The 17,219-nt window shown below is 44.3% G+C and overlaps 1 protein-coding gene across 1 annotated transcript in view; it reads left to right on the forward strand.

Annotated features, from left to right (window-relative positions):
• The first annotated feature begins 568 nt into the window (after positions 1-568).
• Positions 569-17,219, forward strand: part of LOC106557026 (CYFIP-related Rac1 interactor A) — a 30,342-nt gene continuing 13,691 nt past the window's right edge. Inside the window, exon 1 of the mRNA XM_014076131.2 lies at positions 569-747. The gene's annotated coding sequence lies outside the window, so the exon portion shown is untranslated. The remainder of the gene's footprint in view (positions 748-17,219) is intronic.

Consider the following 17,219-nt stretch of genomic DNA (forward strand, 5'->3'; position numbering starts at 1 on the left):
CATTTTAGCCTCCAGACCCTTAATCATCTTTGTTGCTCTTCTCTTCCCTTTTTTCAGCGTCTCAAGCTCTTTGTCACATGGTGGCGACGAAAACTGGATGCAGTGCTCCACATGTGGCTTTATGAAGCAGTATTAACACTTCACCTGGTCTCGATTCTGTCCCTCTGTTGATGCAGCCGCTCCGGTTGCATTGGCTTTTTTGGCTCCCACTGCCGGCTCCTATTTAAGTGATTGTCCACTAGGACTCCAAGATCCCTCTGGCAGTTGCTGCTCTTGAGCCAGGTTCCACCTACTCTCTGCCTATGGGTTTTCTTTTTCAGTGGCTGAAGGCAGCCTCACACCAATACACCGACTCTGCTGGCTTCCACTGGACACGAGCAGAAAAATGCGTCTCGGCTGCAAAGTGGATGAGACTAGATGATCTCTCTGAATTCCTCCCTTCTTGGGCTCTGCGCGGCGATCCCGGCAGGCAAGGGTTAATCTGCCCTGGCTCCCTCGCACCGCAGACGTCAGCAAGGCTAGAGCAGAAGGGGAGGGGGCTCGTGAGGGTCTGGAGGGGGCTTGTGATACGCCGAGCCCGCGGGAAGCAGCTGCACCGGCACCGGCACCGGCACCGCGCCCTTCCAGCGCCCAGCCCGCCGCCGCGCTCTCCGCCGGCCCATCTGGGAGCGAGGAGCAGCAAGGGCGGCAGCAGGACCCCCGCCGTCCGACCTGCGCTTTAGCCTCGTCCACGACCTCCGTTCAAAGGTGGGCCCCTCGCCCCTCGGACGGCGATGGGGAGGCGGGCAGGGCGGCGGCAGCCTGGATTCTGGGGGCTTTCCGGAGCTGCGGGCTCGGTCGGGGACCGAGCTGTTTCTGCAGAGCGGCGAAGCGGGAGGATTACTTGGGCGCCCCTTGCTCAGCAGCGGTCGAGCCCCGGCTCCTTTCTTTCCTCCCTCCCTCCTTCCTTCCTTCTTTCCTTCCCCGTTGCCGAAGGGCTCAGCCCGCCACTTTGGGGACCAAGCCTTGCCGGGGATTCTCCTTCGTGGTCGCGTCTGTGAAATGGGCCGCTGCTGATCCCTCCTCCCCGCTTTGCCTGCAGAGACAGGAAGTAAGAAGCCACCCATCCTCTCCCCTCGAAGAAGCCCCCGTCGTTGCCTGCCTGGGAAGTTGTCGGAGGGGGAGGCGCAGGCAAGAGAGCGGCGTCTCTCCTTCCAGCAGTCCCAAGGCGCAGGGAGCCCAGGATGAGGGGCTCCTAAACCCTCTGCTTTCCAAAGGGGCCGGGAAGTGGGCAATCTCCAGCAGGGCTCCTCCCTCCCCTCACCTTGGAGATGGTCCACTTGAGAGCGTAACCTTCAGCGCCCCCCCCAACCTCTGGGGTGCTTGGAGGGACTGATCCCCAAAGTCTGCTGCAGTAATGAAGGGAGGTTTCTTTGCTCGGATGGGGGTTGAAGCGAATGGTGAAAAAGCGGAATGAGGGCTGGGCAGTCTGCAGGTGGGATACTGGAATAGCTGGTCCTGGTCTGAGCCAGCCAGGTGTTCCTTGGCAGGCAGGTGAGGAAGACCTTACCGGTGGAGGATAGAGGCACCCTGGGCCAAGATAGAAATGATCTTAGCCGATGGGGTAAATCTAGGGCTTCTGGAGAGGATTCTGTCTGGCAAGATCCTTGGAGGTCCTGCAGGGGAAACAGCCCTGTGGAGAACTCATTAAGAAAAAAGAGAAAATCTCCCTCAGAGCCCACAGGCTCAGGCCTGGCTTAGCTGCTCATTGATGGAATTTGAATGAGGGAGAGTAGAGCTTTGCATTTCTTTAAGCATCTTCTTGGGAGGGGGGAAGGTGGATGTCTCCTCTCCACAGTCCACACCCCTGTCTGGTGGCCCAGCTTCCCTTGCAAGAGTGCAGAGCATTCAGGCTGTGATGCTGCCGGCAGGGGCTCTGGCTCTGCCCTGTGTCTGCAAACTCTTAGGTGCACCAGACTGGCACAGAGACTGGCCCCTCTCCTGCTGGGTAGCAGACTGTCCTGAGGAGGATGGAAGTGGAGAAGGCTGGGCAGGAAGGGCAAAAGGATGCCACCTGTGGAGCAGGCATCCCTGGGCCTCAACTCCTGCCAAAGGGAGCAGCCACCTAGAGGGTGGACTAGCCTCGACCCAACCAACCCAGGGGTGGGACCATTCAGCTCAAAATCTCTTCCTGCTAGGAGCTTTTTTGAAATTCGATTGAGGGTGTATTTATTTGCCTATGGATGCTGTTGAATCATAAAGGCCTGGGGCAGCTAACAATTTCATCCTAAAATAAAAAACATCCACAAAAAAGTAGGGGGAAAAAGAAAATCCATCACAAATAGACCAAAAGTACACATAAGCAGGAGTGGTTAGAAAGTCAAGATGGCAGCCGGAATGGCACAATTGGTGCTCTGTCCATTTTTCGTGCATGCAGGCAGAAATTGGGGGGAGCTTCACTTGTGCTGCCATGATCACCCTCTTTTTTTTAAAAAAACACCTTTTTTTAACCACACCCTTTAAACATAAATGAGAATCAAAATAAAAAGCAGAAATACCAAAGTCACACTCTTGGGAAGCCCCTCTTCAATCAGCATCACCTCCTCCTGAACTGGATGGAAGAGATGCGGCCTGCCCATCGTCTCAGAGGGTGGAGCTGGCTGAAGGACAGGTGGGGCCCTATGGGGTGGGGGGAGGCTGCTTCCAGGCCGCACCAGAGAATACCTGCAGGAAGGCAGGAGCTGGAGGGGACCCTCCCTGCTCAGCCTGGTCAGACAGGTGGAGGAACATGGGAGAAGGCGTTCCCTGGCCTAGGTGACTCCTCCCCCTAAGTGGTATCCTGAGGTCTGGAGGAGAGATGTCCATCTTCTGGGTGAGAATCTCTTGGCTATTTGAAGAGGGCTTTCATTAGAACCTCAAAAGTCGTCGCTGTCTCCCCACGGCTGAAACTGTCCAGGGCCTTCACTGCCTCCAAATTCTCAATCATCTGAGCTGCCGTTTCCAGAAAGTCTCCCAACCATTCTGTCTATTAAGTTGACAGCAGTCTTCCAATGTTATTTGATAAAAAAGGAAATACAATCAGTCTGGCAAGTTTTGTTTCTAATCAATGCATGCTCACTTTTTTTGTAATTAGTGTGTTGCTTACACAGTGATCTTTTTAGTTGTAGCCCTTTCTTTAGCACTGCTGATAGGTTGGCTGTTTTTGTCATTCCCTGGGGTTCCTCTTTCCTTCTTTGAAGACCAAGGGGAGCATCCTCTTTCTTCCAATTCTCTTCTTTCTGGAAAGTTGCTACTTGCATCAATCTTATAATATTTCTTTTCTCCAGGAAATCTTCATTGTCTTGTATAACTGAAAGGTGGTCACTCCCTGGGCCATGTCCTTGTTGCATTGAGTCAACCAACTTGTCTTCCTGCAGGGTGCAGCTGCATTCACTCTGCTGCTTTTCCAGGGTCTCCCCTTTTACCCCCTGTTCAACGTGGCCTCTTTTTCCTCTCTTGAAAGCTCAGGAATGATGATTGTTTCTGCAAGAGGCCCAGAATTATTTCGGTTACAGCAGTGGAGAATATCATCTACACTCTCATTTTAAAAGGTCATTCTTATGAACTCAGGAGCCCCTTTGCTTAAGTCTCTTCTTTTTGAAAACTTTCTTCTCTACTCCTTGTATTTTGCTTGGCATAATAAATCTTCATCCTCCCTTGTCCATTGATGGGGCCACCTGCTCTTCTGTGCTTCTTCTTCCAGCACAGCTAAAAGTTTAATTTCAGGCAGGAATCCAGATATGCCTGACAAACATAGTTCATGATTAGAAAGTTATATTCGTTCATCTTTATTTCTGCTTCTTAAGGTAACTGCAATAGAAGTATTTTTTGTTTAGTTTGTTTTGTTAAGATTCCCTCCTCTTTTTGGCTTCTGCTTACCTGGTATACACTCTTAATAGAGGAAATTGTGACAGCTTCCCTGCCCCATTTCTATTAGTTCAGTTGGTTGCTCAAAAACCGGCTGACCTATATTTTGCCTTTTCCTTTGCTGCAGCCTCTGTTGGCTCAATAGGGAGCAGCCATTCAGTCAACCAATGGGCAGTTGGTGGTAACCCCCGCCCCCCAATGATCAGCTATTCAAGAAGCAGCCTTTTTTCTCTACCCATCAGCACTGCAGGATGCACAGATCTTGGTCTGCTGTGCTCCCTTCATCCTGTTGCTGATGAATTCCTGTTAGGGATTTAACTGTCTAGATTCTTTTTATTCAAGTATTTTATTTCCCAAACTTCATCAAATGGTATTGAAAAACACACTTCTGTTATTGGTTAACTTTCCAATTATTGGATTCCTAGGAAGATATTATGAGAGGGCAAAATGCACGTTTCCCCTAAGTCAGTAGTTCTCAACCTTGGCAAGCTGAAGATTTCTGGACTTCAACTCCCAGAATTCCTCAGCCAGCATCTTCAACTTGCCAAGGTTGAGACCTTCTGCCCTAAGTGACAGAAAGAAAGGAATATTGTCTTGTGGTTACATGATGGCCCTCAGGCCTCTTTAAAATATATAGGAAAATTAATGCAATAGCAGGTTAATATTAAAATTAAATGATCAAATACCCACAGAATCTGAACTAAAATCTGTTAAAACCATTAGATCCCTTTTGAAGAAGGAAATACTTTCCTTGGAGATACTCTCTTGAATAAAACTACTTTTATTCCTGAAATGCCTTTTTTCATTTTGCTTTCTTTCCTCTGCATTTTGCTATCAGTTACAAATGCCCTAAGTGTGAGCAATATCACTTTTAGCTGGCATTCTTGCCAGTACAATCAGTTCTTGACTCATAGATCTCAAGTAAGTTTAATAAGTTTCAGGGTTGGTTTTTTTTAGAATTGTTATGTACACCCTGTGGTGAATTTGCTGGGTCATGGGTGTGTGTGTGTTAAATGTTAAAGACCATGAAGTGGAAGACGTTTTTGTTGAGTGTTTTTCACCAGATTCACTATGATGCCCTTTTACTCAGATGTCCCTGTCAGATGTTTCATCAAATCCCTTCCCTGTTTTTCTCATTGGCTCTGAAGTGAAAGCTTTAAAAGATTCACCCAGAGATCCTTTCACTTTTGCTTGACATTTGTACTGTTCTGTCCGTCATTTCCTTCTTTAAGCACCTCCTACAAAACTGCAGCAGCAATTGTTGCTTTCATCCATGCAAAACAACAACATTCAATCAGAACAGAGCTTGAAGGGACCTTGGAGATCTTCTAGTCCAACCCCCCCTGCGCGCAAGCAGGAGACCCTATATCATTTCAGATAAGTTGCTGTCCAGTCCCAAGCCATGTCCAAGATGGCTTCCAGGCCTGACACTCTTCTTAAAAACTTCCATGATTTCTGGAGGCAAGCTATTCCACTGGTTAATTGTCCTCACTGTTAGGAAGTTTCTCCTTAATTCCAGGTTGCTTCTCTCTTTGGTTAGTTTCCATCCATTGTTTCTTGTCCTGGTGCTTTGGAGAATAATTTGACCTCCACTTTTTTGTGGCAACCCCTTAAATACTGAAATACTGCTGTCCCTAATTCTTATTTTCTTTAGACTAGCCAAACCCAAAATCTATAGCCGTTCTTCATATATTTTAGTCTCCAGGCCTTTAATCATCTTAGTTGCCTTTTCCTTCCACTTTTTTCCAAAATGTCAACATCTTTTTTGTAATATAATGAACAAAACTGGATGTAGTATTTCAGGTGTGGCCTTACTAAGGTTTTATGAAGCGGTTCTAATACTTTATGTGATTTGGATTCTATGCCTTTGTTTGTACAACCAAGGATTGTATTCACTTTTTTGGCTTCTGCCGGCTGGCTCATGTTGACATGATCGTCCAATAGGAGTCCAAGGTCTCTCTCATAGTTACTGTTTTTGAGCCAGGCTGTTCTTGTAGAACTCATTTCTTGGGGCCTGTTGATTTTTAGCCTCTTGTGTCCCATCCATAGGAAACCTTCTTCCCATAACTCCCCTCTCCTCAGTCCAAATATACCACAGGCTTTGTATCACCTCCTCCTCCGCCCTGTGCAGCTTTCCCTGCTCCTCTCTAGCCACAAAAGGCTGCACTGGGGATGAAGAAGGAAAGATGTGTCCGCCGTTGCTGGGTTTCCTTGGGGCAGCCCCTCCCAGGCCCTGCCAGAGGACCCATGGTTGCAAGGCAGCAGACGCTGTGATGCTAAGACAGTAAGGGATGGCAGCGGCTCAGCCTGGCCACTAGTGGGGCTGAGAGGGGCTACTGGTCCAGAGCATCCACTGAAAAGTCTTAAGAAAGGAGAACCTGTCAAGAAAACATTTACATTGTTTATCAATACAATGTTTTCACAGCCATATGCCTCATTGTCCCTTTCAGTCTACCATCATTCAGTTTTGCATACAAGAATACATTCCACGGGCATTCCGTAAACATGCTGAGCCTCAGGAAGACATCCTTGGCTTACATTTGGTCAGTGCTGAATCATTCCTTAAAATTCTTTTTGCTTACTTTCAAGTATGCTTTGTTTCCATCACAAACCACTCCTGTGTCATTTATCACCTTCAGCCCCACAGAATTTTCTACAAGTCAAACCTCTTTCCTCCTTAATCATTTCTTTCCCTAAACATTTTGCTCATTCTCTTTCTAACACCTTTCAGTCTGAATGCTACTAAACCCAGGCAAGCATAGATATGTCCACCAGGAAGTTGAAAAAAAGAATCCCAATGGCAGCTGCACCATGTGATCAGACACCCCCCCTTTTTTTTTTGTCTCTGCTGTGGTCATTCCTACTGCAAGTGGGTGCCCTTAGCAAATGAAATCCCTCTCTAGTTTGCACTCAGGATTCAAAAAGAATAAATGATAAAGAACCTGAATTAACAAAAAAAGAAAGAAAGAGAAGAAGGAGAAGAGGAGGTAGAAAAAAGGAAGAGAAAGGGAAGGAAGAAAAAGAAAGAGAAAGAAAGGAAGGAGGGAAGAAAGAAAGAAAGAAAGAAAGAAAACAGGAAAAAAAGATTCATAGATCTTAAGGAATGGGTTCTAAACTTGTAGAATAGAGTTAATACAGTAAATATATTCAGGGAAGTAAAACACAGGGTTCATTGTGAATGAAAGGGCTAAAATACAGGTCAGAAAATGTCTCCTGGTCTCATCTCAGTTGTTGTGTGTGTATATGAAAGTAGGAAACCATATTTATTAATAGTGTGTGTTGTGAGGGGTAATTGTGATAGAACTGGATATGAGTTTTGAGAAAAACAATGCATCCCTTAATGAATGCAGTCCAGGAGAAAATTGTTCAGCTGCTGCTGCTGTGTGTGTTTGTGTGTGTGGTGAATGGGATGGGAGGGAATGAGACGAGTGTTGGAAAAAGTGTCCTGACCAGGCTATTCAGAGACCACCACCCCAATGAAGGAGAATTGAGTACCTGCTTAGAAAAAAGCCTTTTGTGTCAGAGGGGTAATGAACGCAAGTCTCTGTTCCTGTAAGCACGTAGCAAAGAAAGGAATTTCAATTTAAAAGCATAGGTCACTGTTAAATAGAAAGTTACACACATAATCAACAGATTTAAAATACAATCCTTAAGAAATGTGGATTCTCTTTTATTTTTGGGGGGGAAGCTATAGTACCTGCCTTCACTTGCATAGATTTGGTGACAGCTGATTGACTGGACCTCATTCACTTTAGGACATCTTGAGCATGGAAGGGCCTGCAGCCTGGCTAAATGCAGCTGAAGTTCGTGCTCTCAGCAAAATTTTGGGTGCATGTTCCTGGGCACCATTGACAGGCGCCTCGTTTTTCTCCTACCTAAGCAAACCTTTGATTTATCATCTTCATGAGACCCTTTGGAAGACAATAGTTCAAAAGCATTTACTTCTGGAACTTGCTCTAGCTGGCTCAGAGCACTTCCACCCGATTGTCTGAAAGGTAATGGTATTCTTTTAAAATCTCCCCCCAGCTGGACTGAAAGTGCTTAAATATTGGTCAAAGGTTGTAGATTTTTAAGGAATGCTAAACATCCAGGCAGATCCTGTCGGAGGTCCTAATTTAGTGTTGAAGTTGAGAAGATCCTGCAGCTGCCTGTGCCCAATTCTTTCAAATTGTCATTCTTCTGGTATGCTTCTCCTACAAATTGGTAACAAAGCCCAAACCATTGCTTAGATTTGGGGTGCACTACATAATCATGAGTTTTGAAAGCAAGCTTGAAATCTTCTTGAGCAATATTTGGCTTTATTTTTCAATATACAAAGAGTTTTTCAGTTTTTTTCCGTTGTTCTAAGCAAAGGGGAAAATTAGGATTAGTACTAAGACAATAACAGCTTATTTGCAGCATCAATATTTCATTAACCCATCAGTAGTAGACTTTGATATATCCAAGTTTAAGCAGGGCCAAATGGCTTTGTGCTATGGTAAGGTACCACCTTATCTGGCAGGGAGAAAGAAAACGGTGAAACAAATAAAGGTCCCAATGGGTTGCTTGGATCTTCTCTGAGACAAGGCAATCCCAGCAGTGAGGTTGCCATGCTTTGGAAAGTTGGGTGAGACTGTTCAGCAGTGCCAATCAATGTTCTCTGCAAGCATAAAGAAATGGGTGCCCATATAAATTGCTTAGATAATTGAGGGCCTTCCTTGGCTTGAGGATGGCGAGCATTCTCGCCATTCTCCCAAAGTTTTAGATAAACTTTGATGAAACAAACAAAATAATTAAAAACCAGTAGGGCTTCAACTGTACAGTTGTAGAAATCATTTTAATCTTTTTTTAAAAAAAAACCCAACCCCCAGCAGTTATACATGAACTAAATTGGGGTGTCTGACTTTGGCCACTTTAAGACTTGTGGACTTCAATTCCCCATCCAGCCATGGGAGTTGAAGTCTACAAGTGTTACAGTTGCCACAGTGGAATACCCTTGGACTAGATCAAATCACATATTTCACAAGTATTAACCACCCATCTCCATTAGACAGAAGAAGGGATATGAAATTATTTTTCTTTGCAAGCACATTTCTACATGGCCTTACTTCCTAAGACTCAAGGTACATTGAAGAAGTTAAAATCGTAGTAACATCTAAATGTAACCTCATAGGAGTTAAAACTCGAGGTGCCTCACTATATGACCCAATACTCTGTTGGAACAGGATAGTTTTAACTGCTTTGTGAAATATATGCATATCCAGGAATCTAAAATGAACTGCCTTCCTCTGCCTCAGTTAGCCTCATGTGAAAATGGGATCCAGGTCAGCTTCTCCCAGGAGGAAGTACACAGGTAAAAATTTCCTGGCCAGGACCCTGCAAACCATAGGGTGCCTGGTTGGGTAGGACTTTGAAGAATAAACCCAAAATTTTGCATTTGGATGAAAAGCCTTCTAGTGCCTTGTTTCGCCCCCCAAAAAGACTTATTCTGAAAATAAGGCCTAACATGTTTTCTGCGAGTGTGCCCAATATAAGCTCTACCCCCAAAATAATACCTACTTAAGTGCCTGCACAGCTGGCCGCCTGCCCATTCCTTCTGGTTGCTTGCAGTGCCACCGACACAAGGTAAGGTGAGACGAGCGGGTGGATGGAGCTATTCCACATGTATATTGGTTTACCTTGCAGGCCATCCACACCCAGACACCTGCCTTGCCTCATGGCAACGGCCCACTTCATCTTCTGGCACCGGCGCATCACTTGGCCTCCTGCTCCAGTGCTAGAAGAAGGAGTGGGCTGGTGCCGCAAGGCAAAGTAGGTCTTGGAGCATGGATGGCTTGGCTGTGGAGGCCCTGATATAAGCCGGTCGGGGTACATGGGGCAGCTCCACCCTTCCTAGCCTTGTGGCAGCAGCACTCAAAAGAAATAAGACATCCCAAAAATAAGCCCTAGTGCTTATTTCGGAGCACAAAAGAAAATAAGACCTACTCTTATTTTCTAGAAAACACAGGTATTCTTAGTAACCAAAAATATTGCAAGGGAAGAGGTCAAAACAGTCAAGATGGTGGCGATGGACATTTGGTTAAAGCCCTGCTCTTTTTACTTGTGTCACAGTCACAGAAAGGGTAAAGTTTCAGTTAAAACGCTACAACCAAAAAAAACCAGTTTTTTAATTCGTTCTCAGTGGACCCCTCCCTCCTGTTGGTTCATAAATCAGAAACATCAGTCTCCTTTCATTCTTCCTCAAGACGCAGTGCCTAATCTTCACAGTCACACATTTCATCTTGTAAGATATGTTTTTGATATTGGTTGCCATGGAAATAGTATATTTTACAATCCTTTACAGTACAAATTCTTGGGTGCTTCACAGCATAAAAACAAAAAATATATACAAAAGGCATATAAGAACAGCAATATTACCAGATGGTGGGAATAGTCAACAATACAAAAGTTGTACACCAGAATGGGTTCCAACCACATTTGGTCCAACACCTGGAAGAGGAGTCAGGTCTTTGAGGCCCTCTGGAGTCATCAGAGTGGAAGCCTTCCAGATGGCAGGTGCCACAACAGAGAAGGCCTATTCTGGGGTGCCGATAGATGGCATTGTTTAATGAAAGGAAGTGTCAACCCTGGGCAGAAAGTAACCAGGCCCTGCGCTCTGTAGGCTTTATGGGTCATAACCAGGATCTGGCCACCAGCGCAGCTCATGAAGCAGGAGTGGTCAGTTGGGCATTGCACCCTGCTTGGTGGAAGAAGTGTTGCCCCATCCAAGGTTAAAATGAATATCCCCAGATTTAGGAGGTGCTAATATCCACAGTCACTCAGTAGAATTGAATTGTGAGGGTTCCTCCTTGTCCAAACCTCCACATCTTCCAGGCACCAGAAAGAAACCTTGACAGACTCTCTTGGCTGGCTTGGAGTCCAAAGATATAATTGTGTATCATCAATGAACTAATCATAGCAAAGCTCAAACTTCCAAAGGGCCTCACCCAGCAGTTTCATGTGAAGGTTGAAAAAGAAGAGAATTGAGCTCTGTGGTACCTTTCCTCCTCAACCAACACTGAGTGAAACTGGCCCAGAGGAAGGGAGAGCACCACTCTAGAACAGCACACCCCCATCTCCAACCTCCATAGCTGATCCCAATGCTGTGGTTGATACCAAAAGCTATGGAGAGATCAAAGAGCACAAAAATGAATGCAACACCCCCCCCCCCCCATTTTGCCTTCAGCCTTCCAAAGTGCCGCAAAGGCTGTTTCAGTACCAAATCCTGGCCTAAAACCCAGCTGAAATGGATTGAAACAATCTTCTTACTACAGAGCTCTCATCAACTGCAGACCAGCCACCTTCTCAACAATGGCTTTTGGAAGTGGGGGTGCTACACCCTTTCCTTTAAGGCAGTAATTACCACCCCACTTTCAAAGAAGCTGACACCAACACATGGACCCAACCACAAGCCATCTCCTCACTTTTCCAGCACATGTCTTCTTTCATTCTTGATCCAGGAAATCAAAATTAGCCTTGACCTTCTTTTCTTGCCATCAGCTATCAATTATTAGGTGCCTGGTAGACATTTCCTTTGTCTTCTTAACAACGTTTCCTCTTTCAAACATTAATAAGTTAATTCTTAATAAGTTCTTGAAAGCCTTCTTTACTTTCTGTCATCTGTGTATCCTAAATGGTAGGATGTTTAATCTTAATTAATTCCAGCCATGTCTTCTTCAGGTCTTTCTGTTCCTCTAATGTAGCCACGATATTAGGTGAAATAGGGAAGGAAATATTTCTTTTGGGGAACAATGATTCTTCTCCCATTCAGTTCCTTTAATAGGTTCTTGTATCTTGTAAAGGTTCTTTAAATCAAACTTTCCATTATGATGGAAACCTAGAGCTCAGGGACTTCAGAGTTTAACTATTGCATGCTGTACTCAGTGAAAGGTCTCCTAAACCTAAATAACTCAGACAAATGGTTACCATTGAAGGTTTGAAGATCTTCCGTGAAAGTGAATCTACCACTTCATGAGGCAGCCTATCCCACCAGTTGACAGCTTTTAGAATAGAAATTCCTCCTAATATCTAACCTGTATTTGCTTCCCTGTGGTTTCAAACCCTTGGTTCTACTGCTGCCTTTGGGTGCAGAGAAAATCCATTCCATCTTCTGTGTTCCAACTCTTTAGATACTTGAAGACTAATATCTGTCCCAAGTCATTTTTTTCTGTAAGCTAAACAGGTTCTTCCCAGATGCTTTTCTTCATAGAACTTGGTTTCCACACCTTTCTTCATCTTGGTAACCCTCCTCTGAATATGCTCCAACCTGTCATGGTTGCAATGCCCAGAATTGGACACAAGACTCTCAAAAGGAACAGGCCAGGGCAAAGTAGAGACAGACAATTATGTCCTCTAATCTGGATTCTATACTCCTGAATATGTCCCCAAATAGCATCTGTTCTTTTAGCAATGGCAACATAACTCATATTCCACTTGTGATCTACTAGAAGGCACAAATATTTTTGACACATATTACAACCAAGCCAGATCTCCATCTTATATTTATAGGTTTCATTTTTTTGGTCCCCAGCTGCCCCCAGACTGGACATTTCTTATTGTTAAATTTCATCTGTGTTAAATTTGGCTTATTGTATCTGCCTATCAAAGTCATTTTTAATACTTCCTTTCTGGATGTTAGCTATCCCTCCTAGTTTTGTGTTATTTGCATATTTAATAGATGCTCTCCTCAGCCTCAGGTTATTAATAAACATGTTTAATAGGATAGGCCAAGAGAGAACCCTGTAGCCCTCTACCTGATATTACTCTTCCACCTGATGTAGAACCATCTGTGAGAATCCTCTGGAGTGTTGATTCCACTATATTCACCACTTGTGCAATTTAATTCAGGGGTCCCCCACCCCTGGTCTGCACTGGTTAGGAACCGGGCTATGCAGCTGGAGTGAGCTGAAGGTGCATCTTCCACCTCCAGGCATGTGATGAGTCTGCAGAGGTTGGGGCTGGGACTGGAGCGGGAAGGCAGCAGGGCAGAAGTCATCTTGCCCAGTGCAAAGGTTCCCCACTGGCAGTGCTTGCATCTAGCTTGCCCTTCTTGGGCTCCATATCCTTCCTCTTCCTGGCCCTGCTTCCTCTTGTTCCTGCTACCTCTTCTTTCTCCTCCTCTTCTTCTTCACTTTCTTGCTCTCCCCCTCCTGGCACCCCACTGGGCTCACACTCCCTTTGTGCAGTTCTCCAGGTTGGCAATGGAGGGCTCTCCCAAAGCCTCATTGTAGGGACAGGAAACCCCGCCCCCTATAGTGTGTATGTAAGGTGGGCCAGGAGAAGCTACTTTCCCCCTTATGTGCTGGTCTCCAAGGGAATCCCCTTCTAGTCTGAACCTTTTCCAAGACCGCTGGGCTCTGTTGCACTTCAACTTGTGCTTTCCCTTTTGTTGCTCGAGGATGCCTTGTGTGTTTTGGCCACATCGTGCCAGCTTCTTGCAGTCAGGTTTGGTGTGTGCTTGTCTCTGTATTTGTGGGTATGTTTAAAAGGCTTTCACTGCTTGGCAACCAAGCCTTTGCATGTTGAAGCAGCTGTGTCCTTCAGGTTTCTTTGCAAAAAGACATTGCTCTATGCAGAGTTGGTTTGGTTTGGTCTCTCGCTTTCTTCCTCTCCCTCTCTCCCTCCCTCCATATCCATATCTCTCTCTCTCTCTCTCTCTTTCTCTCTCTCTCTCTCCCTCCCTCCCTCCCTCTCCCTCTGGTGGTTTTCTCAATGTGCTGGGTCTTTGCCTTGTTTTGCTGGAAGGCTGAGTTAAGATTGCCTCTTCCACCTTCCTTCCCTCTTTCTTAAAAACAGAAAGTTTCCAAACAGGAAATATATTTAACAGACTAACAGAGTTGGAAGAGACCTTGGAGGTCTTCTAGTCCAATCCCCTGCTCAGGCAGGAAGCCCTACCATTTCAGACAAATTATTGTCCATGTCCATTCTCCCACTGGTTAATTGTTCCCATTGTCAAGAAATTTATTTAGCTTCTCTCCATTGTTCTTGCCCTGCCTTCAGGTGTTTTGTAGAATAGTTTGACTCCCTCTTCTTTCTGGCAAGCCCTAAGATATTGGAAGACTGCTATCATGTCTCCCCTAGTCCTTCTTTTATTAAACTAGACATACCCAATTCCAGCAACCATTCTTTATACGTTTTAGCCTCTAGTCTCATGAACCTCTTTGTTGTTCATTTCTGTGCTCTTTTTAGGGTTTTAACATCTTTTTTATCATGGTATCCAAACTGGACATAGTATTCCAAAAGTGATCTTACCAAAGCAGTATAAAGTGATACTAACACTTCACCTGATCTTGATTCTGTCCCTCTGTTGATGCAGCCTAGGGTGGCATTGGCTTTTTTGGCTGCTGCCTCCCACTGCTGGCTCATATTTACCGTAAGTGATTGTCTACTAGGACTCCAAGATCCCTCTCACAGCAAGGTGCCACCTACCTGTGCACTTTGTTTTTCTTGCCTAAATGTAGAACCTTACTCTTTTCACCATTGAATTGCATTTTATTAGATAGTGCCCAATGTTGAAGTTTGTCAAGATCCTTCTGCATCTTAAGCCTGTCTTCTGGAGTGTTGGCTATTCCTGCCAGTTTGGTGTCATCTGCAAATTTGCTGAGTTCCCCATCTATCCCCTCATCCAAGTCATTGATGAAGATGTTGAAGAATCCTGGGCCTAAAACAGAACCTGTTGTTTTATCCCACTGGTAAAGTCACTGGTGTAATCTGGAAGGGGAACACCGTGCTGAGCTATTGAAAAATGCAGGCAGTGGTCATCACATCTCATTCTGCTTCCCTGGGGTCTTTGTTTGGGGGTTTTCTCTGGAGCAGAAGCAGAGAGCCACTTCCAGTGAAGGTTTCTCCATGTCTTCTGATTTTTCTCCAGAGCAGAAGAAGAAAGCCTCTTCCCACCAAGGCTTTTCCATGTCTTTATGCTGATTTTCCTCTGGAGCAAAATCACCTTAGGTCAGAGTCCCTCATGCTTTTGATCAGTGCATGGCCTGCCCATCATTTTATTTACCACTTGCGTCTGGGCCTCTTTCCCATACTGAGCACTTGCCTAAATCATAGTTTTGGTATTTCCAACATCCTATCTTTGAGGAGCAGGGTTTTCTGCAGTTACAGCAACCAAAACAAAATACAGAGTAGACTGGACATAAACAACACACTTTGAGTGTCACTATCTCTCATCACCCCCAGATGGGACTGTCTAGTTGCAGGAAAACAAGCTCAGGACTCCCACTGATTCTGCATTATGATGAGCCCTATAATTAGTTCATTATATATTGCACTGTAATAATAATAGAAATAAAGTGCACAGTTTATTTATTTAGAAAATTTACAATAAATGCGCTTGAATCATCCTGATACCATTCCCCACCCCCTGGTCTCTTCCATGAAACTGGTCCCTGGTGCCAAAAAGGTTGGAGACAACTGATTTAGTTCCTATTGTATTCTTTTATTAAGGAGAACATGATGAGAATCTTTGTCAAGTGCTTTGCTGAGGTCAAGCTATAGGAGTTCCCAGAAATTTCAGTTGGAGATTCGGCTAGTTCCTCTGTCATCTAGACCTCAGGGCATCATTTATCCAGCCTTGGAGAACTGAAGTCAATTAATTGAGCGAATGGTTCTTTTACTATATTTGTCTGCCTGAGCACCAGTTCCCTCCTTTCATTAGTGGCTCAATGCATGTCCTTGGCGTGTGTCACATGGCAGCATGAACTACCTGATCCAAAGGCTTTGGTGTAGTCAGGGAGACAGAGGTAAAACTCCTCTTGTTCTTTCTTTTAGTTGGCCATCTTACACTCACTGTCTCATTTTCTTTGGTCTGTTTTGAAATCTGCCTGTCAATCCAAGTTAATCTATTTGCTTTTGTAAGATCTTAAGCAAACATTTTGTTACATGAATTCAATTATTGCACACTTTGATCATTTGTACATTCTACATTCTTTGGAATACAAGTACACATCAGTCTTTTTCAGTCTCCAATCCGCACACTCCTGTTCTGTATTTGCTGAGCCAGAATGGTTAGCTTTTTAATTGCCTCTTCTGCCAATTAAAAAAGTTCACTGGGTATCCCATCTGCACCCGACAGTGGGTTTGCAGCTTTTGTTCTAACAATTGCATTACAGTAATTCAATCTGTATCAGAGTCATCACTGTATGATAATGCAAAGATTTTCCAACTTTCCTCTCCAGAGGGCGCAATTATTATCTACTCAAGCTGAACAGACTCCACCAGTTTGCTCTGCTTGCTTCAAAAATAGTTAATTTCCGGAAGGGCAGAAGAGTAAAGAATATAGATCCAGCGATGTCTTTAAAATACTTTCTAAGCTTTTGGACTGATTAAAACTTTAGGATTTCTGTTTGGTATGGAATGGTAAAGCTGTGTACTGATGAGGAATGGAAAGAAGCATTGCTTATTCTAGACAGACATTATACGGGACTTTTACAAGACTTATTTGAATCTCAATCCAAACTGTGCATGAAGTGTTTTCTGTGAGGAAAGCGGGGACTAAGATTTATTTGAATTGCGGCTTGGGATGAATGGAGTTGGGAGGAGTGGGGCAGAAGGGAAGGTGGAGCGGGATATTGATGAAGGGATCTTGGGATTGAACGAAATGGTATGGATTTTGGGCACACATTTTACGGATTTACATGCTTGAAGTATAACATAAAAAGCTCAGGATTTTAAAGTGAAGAGCGAGATCCTAATCTTATGCAATTTGGGCTAGGGAGGAATGGAGACGTGAAACGAAGGGTAGGAAGATGAGTAGCGAAAGTATGATTAGACTGCTCTGTCTTTGAAGATAAATTGATTTTTGTATAAACTAATATTTGAATATAAGGTTAAGAAAGGCTATTTGGAGAGTCTACAGGAAGATGGGGGTAAATATCAAAGAAGTAAGGGACGAGGACAAAATATAAATGGAATGATTCACACTGTTTAAATTTTAAGAATGATGGGAGGCTGAGCATAATGCAAAAGATTTTTAAAAAAATTTTTTTTATTTACTTTTTTGTTTTTTTTTCTTTTTTTTTCTTTTTCGGAGCGTTCTTTTTATTTTATTTTCATTATTATTGTTAATAAGATATTTTGAAGGTGAATGGTACTGAATTGTGCCGGGTGTGGGACCTGGGAAGTCGGAGGGGGTTAGGGAGGGGGGTTCATTGGGGGTGGGTGGGTGGGTGGAGATATAGTTTCAATATATAGAATAAGAAGAAAACACTTGTATACTGTTGATCCTTATCTTTTCTTTTTATTTTTCTCTTTTTTTCTTTTTATTTTTTTCCCTTCTTTTTTCTTAGCGTAACTGAATAGATTAAGGAATA

This window comes from Thamnophis sirtalis, unplaced genomic scaffold, assembly GCF_051295495.1.
Source record: "Thamnophis sirtalis isolate CommonGarterSnake01/CBP01778 unplaced genomic scaffold, rThaSir2_p1.2 scaffold_13, whole genome shotgun sequence".
Classification (NCBI taxonomy): Eukaryota; Metazoa; Chordata; class Lepidosauria; order Squamata; family Natricidae; genus Thamnophis; species Thamnophis sirtalis.